This window comes from Ochotona princeps, chromosome 20 (assembly GCF_030435755.1).
Source record: "Ochotona princeps isolate mOchPri1 chromosome 20, mOchPri1.hap1, whole genome shotgun sequence".
Taxonomy (NCBI): domain Eukaryota; kingdom Metazoa; phylum Chordata; class Mammalia; order Lagomorpha; family Ochotonidae; genus Ochotona; species Ochotona princeps.
Window position 1 is genome coordinate 2594847 of NC_080851.1, and position 13197 is coordinate 2608043.

Below are 13197 nucleotides of genomic sequence, written 5' to 3' on the forward strand. Positions count from 1 at the left end.
AACTTGGTAATGAGTAGACACCTCCTGTACTGTGGGTGTTTCCCTAACAAACATGACTCCTTTGGAGAGCAATCCACTCCAGTAACCCAAAGGCCATGCAGCGAAAGCAGCCTGGTCCAAGTCCACTCTTGCCCTAGACAGGATGCCAGAGCTGCCGACATGGAAGGACGACCGGTGCACACAGGCAGGGGGCCGGGATCCCGAGTACGGCAGGAGGATGTGTGGGGAGGACGGGGGCAGATTTTGAAAACGGCCTGACATGGAAGCGAGACTAGCAATGGAGCAAAGGAGACAAGCAGGTGCAGGCTGCAGGGGCAGGCCACGCCGGGAGGGCCTGCAGAGCCTCTGAGGCCTGCGGGAGAGGAGGGAGCCATCCACACCTGTCCGCAGGTGTTGCCTTCAGCCACCAGAGGGCGCGCCCTCCCTATGACGCACATGGACAGCCCAACGCCCAGCCTGGGTCCAGCAGGTGATCCCGACATTATGAGATACTTGCCTGGGGTCCTGGAGTTTTCAAACCAGAGTTTGTGTAAGCGTTTTGCTTTGTCCATGGTTTCATAAATTTCCTCAGCCACGTCTTGTATCTCCTTCAAGAAGGTCAGATTGCTAAGCTTTTCATGGTCAGCCTCAGTTTGGGACCTGGACAATGTACAAATACAGAGGATCAGTCCTCCCAAGTGCAGCTCTTCCACAGGACAATGGCTCCACCACATCATCAAGGTGATTGGCGCCCGACACCAGATGCAACTCCGCAGGCACCAGCTGCACGGTATCTACCACCAACTCCGAGAGCCTGTGCTACGCAGCCTCACCCTGCACAGAAACCATCACTCAAGGCAGGAATGCTGTCCTCTGTTACGTCTGCAAAGCCCACTCGGTTCTCATGTTTGATGGCCTTTCATGTACGCAACACGTACAGCACACGCCCTATCCAAGGCTGAGAATGAAGGAATCAGAGAGTAGTCTGAATGCAGTCTGGAAGGAGGAGAGAGCCCTGTGCCAGGCTCGGAGAGGCCACGTTGAGCTGACAGGTGGGATGGTCTGGCGGCTTCAAGGACGGGGGAGCACACACAGGTGCACGGCAGAAGGCGTCGAGGAGGCGGGCCCGTCAGCGGATGCTGTCAGGGGCCACAGGGCCACAGGGAGGTGAGGGAGGAGGCGGGCCCGTCAGCGGATGCTGTCAGGGGCCACAGGGCCACAGGGAGGTGAGGGAGGAGGCGGGCCCGTCAGCGGATGCTGTCAGGGGCCACAGGGCCACAGGGAGGTGAGGGAGGAGGCGGGCCCGTCAGCGGATGTTGTCAGGGGCCACAGGGCCACAGGGAGGTGAGGGAGGAGGCGGGCCCGTCAGCGGATGCTGTCAGGGGCCACAGGGCCACAGGGAGGTGCGGGAGGAGGCGGGCCCGTCAGCGGATGTTGTCAGGGGCCACAGGGCCACAGGGAGGTGAGGGAGGAGGCGGGCCCGTCAGCGGATGCTGTCAGGGGCCACAGGGCCACAGGGAGGTGCGGGAGGAGGTGGGCCAGTCAGGAGACGCTGTTGGGGACACAGGGCCCACCTCCTCATAAGACTTATTTTTGTCTATAAACAAGAGAAAAGACATTCTAATGGCCCTGGAAATCATTTTGTCTCTATTAGTGTCAATTTTAGGGGGATATGAGTCAGTAAGGAACCCGGAGGGTTGAAACAAACCCTGCACCCAAGTGGGAGACTTGGAGGAAGTTCCTGGCTCCTGGCTCCGGATCGGCAAAGCACCAGCCGTTGTGGTCACTTGGGGAGTGAATCTTCAGATGGAAATTCTTCCTCTCTGTCTCTCCTCCTCTGTATATAACTGACTTTGTAATAAAAATAAATAAATCTTAAAAAAAAAAAAAGATTTAAACCTACAAAGGAACTCTGAAAGCTGGGAACTGCGGTTCAAACACTCCTGACTTCCTCAAACTTGAAACTGTCCTGGGAAACCGCAAGATCAGATTATCGGAGCTGATGTCATCCAAGCTGCGTGTCCCCTGTAACACCATACTCCCCTCCTCATCTTCTACTCATTGTTTCCCAGTACTTCCCTTTGTCCTTGCGCAGGAATTGGGGACTGCTGCTAACCTGAGCAGTATTTACAGCCGAGAAAATGACACAGGCCTCCCTGATGAGCTCCTGGGGATTATGTGTAAACACATCAGAGCACACCAAGCCTCCCAGCTCTGCTAACAGGATTTGGGCAGAGCGTCCACACCCGTGATCCTGAGCCCTGGACTCTACCTAGACCCTGACCATGCAACCCTGACCTTGAAGACAGAGAAGGGGACGAGAACCCAAACCCCGGGCACCAGCAGGAATGGTCCACTGGGCAGGGAGGACTCCTCTTTGCACCCTCAAAGCAGTCTCAGGACCCGCCCTCTCAGAGGGGCAGTGGGCTGGGATTGCCACGGTTCCCAGAACACCCCCCGGTGCCATAGGGGCAGGGTTGGGGTTGCCACGGTTCCCAGAACACCCCCCAGTGCCAGAGGGGCAGGGCTGGGTTGCCACGGTTCCCAGAACACCCCCCTCGTGCCAGGGAGTGGGGCTGGGATTGCCACAGTTCCCACAGCACCCCCCAGTGCCAGGAGGTGGGGCTGGGATTGCCACGGTTCCCAGAGCAGCCCCCGGTGCCAGAGGGACAGGGCTGGGGTTGCCACAGTTCAGGCTCAGCCCCTGCTTAGCTGTGGGCACTGAGACCCCAGGGAGTGCCGCCTGCAGCCCGAGGAGCTCCCTGCTGCCCTACAAGTTGGCTTCCTGCTCTGTCCAGCAGCAGCAGCTGGCAGCAGGGAAACCCATGCTGGGATGCATTGGCAGCACAGGGCGACAGCAGCAAGCAAGCAGCATGAAGCAGGACGCATGTTCCTTCTATGACCACTTGTACTAATCATTGCTTACTAGTTTTCCGACACAAATGCGGTGTTGTGGCCCAACAGGTTAATCTGCCTCAGGGAACCCCCACTTCCTGAATGCCTGATATCGAATAGTGCCCTGCCTCTAGTCCAGCACCCTGCTAGGGCGCACCCTGAGACAGCAGAGAGTGGTTCACACGCTTGTGCCCCTACACCCACAGGGGGAGACCCAGACAGAATTCCTGGTTCCTGGAACTGACTGTTGAGAAAGTGGACAAATGAATGACTAGATGGAAGATGTGCGTGTGTGTGTGTGACCCTGCCTTTCAGACACAAACATTTAAATGTGAAACTGTTTTTAAAAATTTTCCCAAGGGCCTGGTGCAGTGGCCTTATGGCTAAAGTCCTCGCCTTGAACACGCCAGGATTCAACACAGGCTCACCATTGGCTGATGTCATTATTATGAGTTTCAACTTCTTAAAACTGATTTTCTGGTAACTCTAATGTTTTGATTTTTCATAATCTCTGATCTGTCACAAATCAGAGGCTATGTTAAAAGCCTGGTGCCTGTTGAAGCTCCAAACTCCAAGGAATTGTGACACAGATGGGCTTCTCCTACCTGAAGCTGTGCGCTGCTGTCTCCACGTAACTGAAGTTCCGGCACCTTGAGCCCACGTTACAAAGAAGGCCTTGGACAAACAGGAAAACGCCCCGGCTGGGCAGATCTCGAGGTTGCAAGAAACCTGGGTACAGGAGAAGGAGCGAGGCTGCATACCTACCTCCAGAAAGGGAACGCCCGTGAGTTCCAACTGTAGTGCAAGTCATTTTACTAGCCCATTATTAACAGAGATTGAAGGACTCACTCCAAAAACAAAACTCCTCAGGGTCAACACTCATACTTGCAGGTGAGTGGCTCAGAGGCCCCACAGCTGTCTGGCTCGCTCACTTCCCTGTGGATGGAGCAGCTCCATGTGCCATGACAGTTAAGCACTCATGACGGGCTATCTTAGCACATCCTAGCCACCTTTATAGAATCAACTTCACCAGTGTTAGACCCCATGTCTAGGCCAGTGGCAAGATAGAGTTTTGGGGGCCCAGTGCAATGATTCAATTAACTTATTCTCCCCCTTCAAGTGCCGAGATCCCATATTGGGGCTGGTTTGTGTCCCGGCTACTCCACTTCCCATGCAGCTCCCTGCTTGCGGACTGGGAAAGCAGTCGAGGACAACCCAAAACCTTGCGACCCTGTCCCCACATAGCACATCCAGAAGAAGCTCCCGGCTCCTGGCTTTGGATAGGCTCAGCTCTGGCCACTGCAGCCACTTAGGGAGCGAACCAGCGGATGGAAAATCTTTCTCTCTGTCTCTCCTCTCTGTAAATCTGCCTTTCAAATAACAATAAATAAATTTTTTAAAGGCACTTAAATATTACCCATGTATCTTCATCAATGATTACTATCACAACTTCACCATCTTCATCATCACACCCCCACCATCATCATCATCAACACCACATCATCACCATCACCATCAATACCACCATCATCATCATCACTGTCATCACCACCACCATCATCACCATCAATACCACCATCACCATCATCACCATCATCACCACCACCATGACCATCATCAACACCACATCATCACCATCATCAATACCACCACCATCATCATCATCACTGTCATCATCACCACCATCACCATCACCACCATGACCATCATCACCACCACCATGACCATCATCATCATCATCACCACATCATCACCATCATCATCAATACCACCATCATCATCATCACTGTCATCATCACCACCACCATGACCATCACCACCACCACCATCATCACCGTCATCATCAATACCACCATCATCATCATCACTGTCATCATCACCACCATCATCACCACCACCATGACCATCATCACCACCACCATCATCACCGTCATCATCATCATCACCACATCATCACCATCATCATCAATACCACCATCATCATCATCATTGTCATCATCACCACCACCATCATCATCATCACCATCATCACCACCACCACCATGACCATCACCACCACCACCATCATCACCATCATCATCAATACCACCGTCATCATCATCACTGTCATCATCACCACCATCATCACCACCACCATGACCATCATCATCATCACCACCACATCATCACCATCATCATCAATACCACCATCATCATCATCACTGTCATCATCATCACCACCATCATCATCATCAATACCACATCATCACCATCATCAATACCACCATCATCATCACCATCATCACCACCACCACCATGACCATCATCATCATCAACACCACATCATCACCACCATGACCATCACCATCATCAATACCACCATCACCACCACCACCATCATCACCATCATCACCACCACCATGACCATCATCATCAACACCACATCATCACCATCATCAATACCACCATCATCATCATCATCATCACCAGCACCATCATCATGTCATCATCACCACCACCACCACAGGCATCACCACCAGATCCAAGTCACTGGCAAGCTTGGAAAGGCACCTGGCACCTCCCACCATTAATCTCTTCAACTCAACCTACTTTTAGTGGCTTACATCCCACACCCAAATTTACTCCATTTAACTAGAACAAACCTGTTAGCTAGTTGGAACAAACATGAGTAAATATCTTTCTTAAAAGGAAATATCTGGGGCCCGGCAGCATGGCCTAGTGGCTAAAGTCCTCACCTTGAACGTGCTGGGATCCCATATGGGCACCAGTTCTAATCCCAGCAGCTCCACTTCCCATCCAGCTCCCTGCTTGTGGCCTGGGAAAGCAGTCGAGGACGGCCCAAAGCCTTGGGACCCTGCACCCGCGGGGGGGGCCCGGAAGAGGTTCCTGGTTCCCGGCTTCGCAGCGGCGCAGCACCGGCCGTTGTGGTCACTTGGGGAGTGAATCATCGGACGGAAGATCTTCCTCTCTGTCTCTCCTCCTCTCTGTGTATCTGACTTTGTAATAAAAATAAATCAATCTTAAAAAATAAATAAATAAAAGGAAATATCTGGTACTTACAGACACATTGCTACTATCATAATGGAACTGTATGCATTCACTACAGTTAGAATTTAGAGTTTATAAACATAGGCAAAAGCGCTATGGCTTTTTTTCCGTAACAGTTTTTATTTCAAAAAGTGCTTTCAATGGGCACATTCGGCCAGCAGTGAAGACACTGGTTAGGAACCCTGCACATTGGCATGCCTGGGTTCAGTGCCCAACTCTGGCAGGTCAGTCTAGGTTCCCACCAGTCCAAAGCTCAGAAAGCGCAAGTTCAGGCTCGACTGATTGGGTTCCTGCCACCACGGGGCAGACCTGCATGGCGTGCCCAGCTTCAGCCTGGCCCAGTCCCGCACCCTGCAGGCACTGGCGAACTGAGTGCTCTGCTCCCTGGCTCTGCCTCTCCCAAATGATCTATCCAAAGTGAAACTTACAACTGTCTCTGTGTCTGGGAGGTTCCTGGAAACGAAGTATCATCAGAATCATGAACAGGAGGCACGGCCAGAAGAATTCTGCAAGGGAAAGGACCTAGGGAAATGTGAAAGGAAGAGCACTTGAACCAATCACGAAGCACCCCGAAGCCCCGCCTCCGAAGCACCCCGAAGCCCCGCCTCCGAAGCACCCCGAAGCCCCGCCTCCGAAGCACGCTGTAGGCCACCCATGGTGAGTCTCCTAGGATGCTGGCTGGGGCCCAGCCCCGTCACCAGGTCCACGTCTGTGGCTGTGTCATTACCTTGGCCCTCTCTCACCAGACCTAGCCTCTGTATCTTACTTATCTGCTTCAAAGGAAATTAAATTAACATCTCAATGTATATTTCCCTCATTCCAACAAATCAACTATTTTTCTCTCAGATTTTTCCTCTTAAATCAACATTTTGCCCACTTCACCGGCATCACCTACTTCACACTTACCTTCTTTCTATGAATACGTCCAGTGCCACTGCATGTCCCCTGCTTATCCCCTTGCTATTAGCTGCACGGCACTCCAAACAGGCTGTAACAAATCCAGTCTCTTTCAAGGTACAATTCCCATGTATAAACGATTTTAAATTTTCTTTCTTGAGATTGGCACTTACAAAACTAAGTCAAATCTTGACACAAAAAATGCTACAAAAATTAATTTTTTAAGAGTAGTACTGCAAAACAATTGCCGTATTTTGTATGACCATGACTTTCCAGTGTTAAGAGGGAAGTATCCTGGCTCAGGAGTCAAACCGCCAGGCAGGGCCTGGAGTGAAGCGAACAAAGGCCCAGCATTCAGTTGTGACTGCCCTTCCCAGCTGCTCTTTCATTGATCAGATCCTATAACTTAGGTAGTAAAAGTGGACAGCGAAGAACGTGGCCTCTGCCTGCTGCGGCCTCCCACTTGGTGCAGTCAGAACCAAAGGGACTTGTAGTCCCTGCAGCGCCTTGGCTGCCAAACCTTCGTGGCCACGTCCTGGAAGCTCTGCCCCGTGAGGTGCAGCAGGAGGATCTGAAGGTGACCAAGTGAGGGGGTTGTAGCCTGAAACAGGACAAAGCAGGCAAAGAGCGTGTATCCATCCCTGGTGTGACTGAAACTGTTGCTTCTTGTCCCCAGGAGGGCACTGTGACGGAAGTTCTCTAAGTTCTGAAATCACAGAGCAAGCATCTGCAGGCACTGCCCTCCTGGCCAGGGGTCATCACCCACTGATCATGGCCACGGCCACTCAGACACGTGAGTCACGCTGCCCGCTCTGCTATAAGCACAGGACTCCCTGGAGTACCAGAGGAGGTGGCTGCCGGTGAAATTCTACAATTTTGGTTCAATATAAATTTCCAAAACTAGAAATTATGCTTGTATTAAGTAAGCATTGAATATTATTAAGAATAAATAGTTTATTTCATTCACTCTTTTAAAATGATCATCTTTTAAAGATGATTATAAAAATAGAAAAAGTTTATAGACCCAAGACACATGCAGTAATTTTGATAACCACATGTGTGTCAGGAAATTTGAAAAGTCCATGACAAATACAACCACTCTTTCAGGATAAATTATCTTAAATGTTTTCTTAGTTCATTCAAATAATTCATGTACATAACTAATATTTTAGGACCAATCTCTATACCACAACTTAGAGATGTCCCCCATTGCTTTTGCTTTTCTTAATTTAATTTTTTTTATTTTTATTAATATTAATGTTTATTAATTTAATTAATAATTTAATCTATTAAATTAATATTTTATGGTTGATCAGGGTGGGAAGGGTCAAGGACCAGAGGAAAGTTTGCAAGATCATTGTTTACACATTTTATTGTTCTTCCTCCTGTATCTGGGGGAGGGGGCGATACAAGGGGAGCGACCTCACCCAACCTCCCAACCTCCACAGTACCCGGAGGATGGGGAACTGCCACCCGATGTCATCCCAGGGTCCCCGTTGTGGAGCATTTTCTGAGGATTCTGCTCATGTGGTTTCAACAGTTCTGAGATGCTGTTGATATTACCCTTCAAGGATGAGGAAATCCTTCCAAGCTCAATTAGCTGACACAGTCCACCTCCGAGTCTCCATTTGCCCAGAAATTTGCTGTCAAGCTTCCCTTGGGTAGTTTATTGATTTGTTCTGCCCTCCCTTCTCTGCAAACTACTGGGTGTTGCAGGCCAGCCGAGCCCTGCCCACCACACGCTAAGCCCTCACATATACCAGGGTCAGTTGCTGCCCAGTCAGAGCAACTTCTATAACCCCTACTGGCATGGCCCGCAGCTCTGGACCCTGAGCCTCCCAGCAGGTGCAGTGCACTGCCCCAGACCTCACATTCTCCAGGCGGTTCTACAGTCTAGCTCGGCAGGACTTAACCTCTAGTTCAGACGTTGTCACTTGCCAGCTGCTGCTGTGGCAAAGCCCAGCCTGCCTGCCCTCTGGCGCATGCCTGCACCAGTGGACACAGACGGGTAGCCCAGCCTGGCTCTCTCGTAACCCAGTTCACATGTAGCCCAACAGGTGTTGTAGCCCTGTGTAGGCTCTGAACTACAGCAGCTCCTTTCCTTGGGAAGTATCCAGCCTCGAAGATTTTACTGCAGAAATGAAAAAACAGACCAAAGCAGCCACGTATTGTCACTTTCCGGGTTGCTGAAGCAAGGCATACGCAACCGCCAAGTTGAAAAATATAACCAATCACCCTTGTTAAAATCTAAGCCAATAATAACTTACTCCAATCACATTCTCAGTAGTACCTAAGATTTAAAAACTGTTAATTTTTGTCAAACTGATTTATAAGAGCAATTATCATTCTTTATCGATATTCAGCATTTTGAGATGAGTATAATAATTTTTGCTTTATTAACTCACTGCTCTGCCACCACCTGCCCATTTTTTCTCTTAAATTACTTGTTTCTCATGGACTTATAAATCATTTTCTGTTTTTTAATTTAAAAATTCAGCCCTTTCAGTGCCAAGTACTGCAAATACTTTCTCTCTAGTTTATTTGTGTTTTTAATGTCTTAATCTCTCATGAAATCAATTTAACAAGCTTTATTTATAGTTTCTGGATTTTTTTCCTACCCACAAAGACAACATGATTTAAAGAACTTTGTTAAATTAAAACTCACTGACAACTCTGAACGTGTGAGTACTTCTCCATCCAAATGGCAAGTCTCATTTTCAACGGAAATAACGCTGTGAGAAAACAAGACTCCACATGTTTTCACTGAGAAGTTCCTCCAAGGATCTTGAAGTAAAAATGCAACTGCAGTCAAACTGTGCGTGCGGGTGTGTGCACGCATGTGTGTGTGCGTGCTTCAGGCTCCTGGGTCCACAAGCCAGTCACCCTCTCTTGCTTCCCCGAGCTCAGCTGAGAGACCCTGGCAACTGAGATCTCCCCAGTAAACACACGCATGCATGTAAAGGACCCCTGAGCACACTGAAATTTCCTCATAGACTTTCTATTTCCTCCAACGAGAGGGAGTAAAGAAACAAAGTTAGGAGAGAGGAGAGCAATCTAAGTTCAACACAGTTCCAGTGGAATAGTTACAAGTTTTTGCTTGTTCTAATTTGGTTTTGCTGTGGCTCCACACTAAATAAGCCTATTCCAGCATGTGCTTGGGAGAACAAAGTTCAAAGACTCCATGAGCTTGTCTCCCCATAGCTCTCAGTAAAACGAGAAAGATTAAAAGCCATGCTATGGTTTGCATGTTCTGTCCCTCAAGGGCTCCTGTGTTGGTGCAGCAAGAGGCGAGGTGGTCTAGTAGGAGGTCGGGGGGCACCGCCCCGGGAAGAAATCGCAGTAGTTCTCCCAGAGCCCCTCCAGTTCTCAAGAGAGCACTGCTGGACTCAAGCAAGCCTGAGCCCTGCACCTCTCCCTGGCTTCCTGTGCTCAGGGACACCATCCACCAGGCTGGGCCCACAGGAGGCCCTCCCCGGAGCCCTGCACCTCTCCCTGGCTTCCTGTGCTCAGGGACACCATCCACCAGGCTGGGCCCACAGGAGGCCCTCCCCGGAGCTGCCACTCTGAGTGTCTCATCGCGGTAACAGAAATGGGGTAGTGTTGAGGGAGAGGGAGATTGGCGGGATGCTTACCACCATCAGATACAGAACTTTCAGTGAGAAAAAACTTTTAAAAATGCTTACAACAAAACATAGGATATCCTCTATCATGTTTTATCTCAAACAGGTACAAAAACCATACTCTTAATTATACATTCAAATTTCTGTTCTTTAAAAAAGCTGCTAGAAAAGTAGAAAGACCCAGGCCTGGCGACATGGCCTAGTGGCTAAAGTCCTCGCCTTGAACGCGCCAGGATCCCATATGGGCGCCGGTTCTAATCCCGGCAGCTCCACTTCCTATCCTGCTCCCTGCTTGTGGCCTGGGAAAGCAGTGGAGGATGGCCCAAAGCCTTGGGACCCTGCACCCGCGTGGGAGACCCGGAAGAGGTTCCTGGTTCCCGGCTTCGGAGCAGCGCAGCACCGGCCGTTGTGGTCACTTGGGGAGTGAGTCAGCGGATGGAAGAACTTCCTCTCTGTCTCTCCTCTCTGTATATCTGACTTTGTAATAAAAATAAATAAATCTTAAAAAAAAAAAAAGTAGAAAGACCCATCATAGACTGTTTCAGTGAGCACAGTTGACAGAGTGGAATCCAGAACACACATGAGCCCAAACACCACACATGGCTGAGAGCAGACAATGCCACAGACCAGAGGAGACGCAGCAGAACACACATCACCAGGTGTCAATGAGGGGAGCTGCCGCTTGGCTTCAGAAGCGCTCCTCAAGATATAAACTGAACCGTACTGGGTGACTCAGCATCCACTTTGGGCAAAAACAAAAGTCTGACAACACCAAGTGCTGGGGGGAAACCCAGGAGTGCAGCTGGATGACCCAGAGTGAGCACACTCCAGGCGAGCCGATGCATGACCCACTAACTCAACATCACATGGCAGGTTGAGCCATGCTGATGTTCCTACACTGGACTGGCTTGAAGCTACAGAAATCCATGGCTCAACGCAAAGATATTGCACATTTGAGTTAAGAGTAAGAACGTTGATAACAGCGTTATTTGTGAGTGACAACAATGCGAGGGCGCAGCACAGTGGCACAGGCTAAGCCACCACTTGGGAGGCTGCCGTCTGATATGTGCTCCCGGCCCAGCTCCCCTTGCTCCTACAAACGCAGCAGCCAGTGTCCCTCGTGCCTGGGGCCCCATCACCCACAGGGAACACCTAGATGGAGCGCCTGGCTCCTGGTTTCAGACCCACACAGACACGGCCATTGTAGCTATTTGTCTTACTATCTGCCTAAGTAAATACATTTTTAGTATTTTTGAAAGTCATGAAAAGCTGATCAACAGAATAGAACAATGAATTATGGTGTGCTAGAGCAGTGAAAATAGAGTATGCACTCACTCATTCATTGGGAAGTGTGAATCCTAACAGGCATGGTGACGTGACCCTGTGTGCCCAACTCAAAGTCCGCAATCAGAAATGCTCCGAAATCTGGAGCTCTTACGTGGTGACATGAATCTTTACCCCATGCCATGACACTTTCAAGCTTAAATTTATGAAAAACATTCTATGAAGCTACCCTTGGGCTATGTGGTAAAGTAATTGTGAAAACGGAATTTTCTGTTCCACCTCGGGTCCCACCCAAAGCTACCTTGTTGTGGACCTGCACATGTGCCAAAATCTGGAGAAACACAGAATCAGAGGGTCCTGGGCCCCCATTCCAGAGGGGGGTCCTCCTCTGGGGGTCCGAGGCCCTGGGCGAGGTCCTGCAGGCATGAGGAGCCACGCCGTACAAAGGCCTGGGCCACTCACAGCTCTGACTGTCCCAGCGTGGCCACCGGCCAACAGTGGGACAGGCAGTACTGTGCCAGCTCCACACCTGGACAACCAGGAGGGTGGTGTCTTCGCCCACCTCCCTGAGCCGCTTTGAAAGGGCAGCTGCAGTGTAGGTCAGACTACACAATAGACAAGGAATTTTCCCACCCTCCACGCTGAGTCTCCAACTCTAATGTGTCCAAGCGGTCTGTGCAGCATGTGGCTCCGGTTACCACCGAAAACCGCAAAGACGCAAACGCTTTGCTGCAGAAAACAGTCATAAATGAAGTAAGAGGGAGGGAGGCGTTAATCTCAAGACCACATTGGCTGAGAGACGCGGAAAGCTCCCTGCTAGGTTTGGAATATCAAGGAAGCTGAAGCAAAGCGTATAATTAGTTGGCTGCCTTCATCCTCGAAGACAAAGGCCACGTAAGCAAACAAATTGTGCTATGGCCTGGGCAGTGGGGCCTCTGGGGGCCCAGGCAGGGCAGAGGGGCCTTTCCCAGGAGGCTTTTGCCGTCTGTTGAGCAGTGCAAGAGAAGGCAGTGCAGCGTTCACACAATAGGTTAAAACAAAGGCGGAACCAAGTGAGGAGGGCGTCAAGTACCAACAGGCCCAGAGCTGCTTGGTCTTCTACCCTCAGAAGCCGAGGCTCCTGCAGGGCTCCCCACCACAGTCCACACGGCCTCCTCAGGGCACTCCTGCGCACTGATACTCTGGATACAGAGAAACAGAAATGGTCTAAATCTTTTTTTCCTTCCCTTTTTTTTAAATCTTGGGTTGGTTTTTAGCTGTTTGAAGACAATGCTTTTCTCTCAACACTTATTCATTAAATATTTCCTTAGCTCCCATCCTGCCAAAAATTGAACCAGAGACTCGGGCATTAGAAAAATGAGCAAGGAATAACTTCCCTTCTCAAGGACTCAAAGGAAGTGAGCCAATAGTTAAGAACTCCGAAAGGAGAGGCAGGAGGGTGCAGCTTTTCTGAAGTTAGGAAAGCAACAAGTGC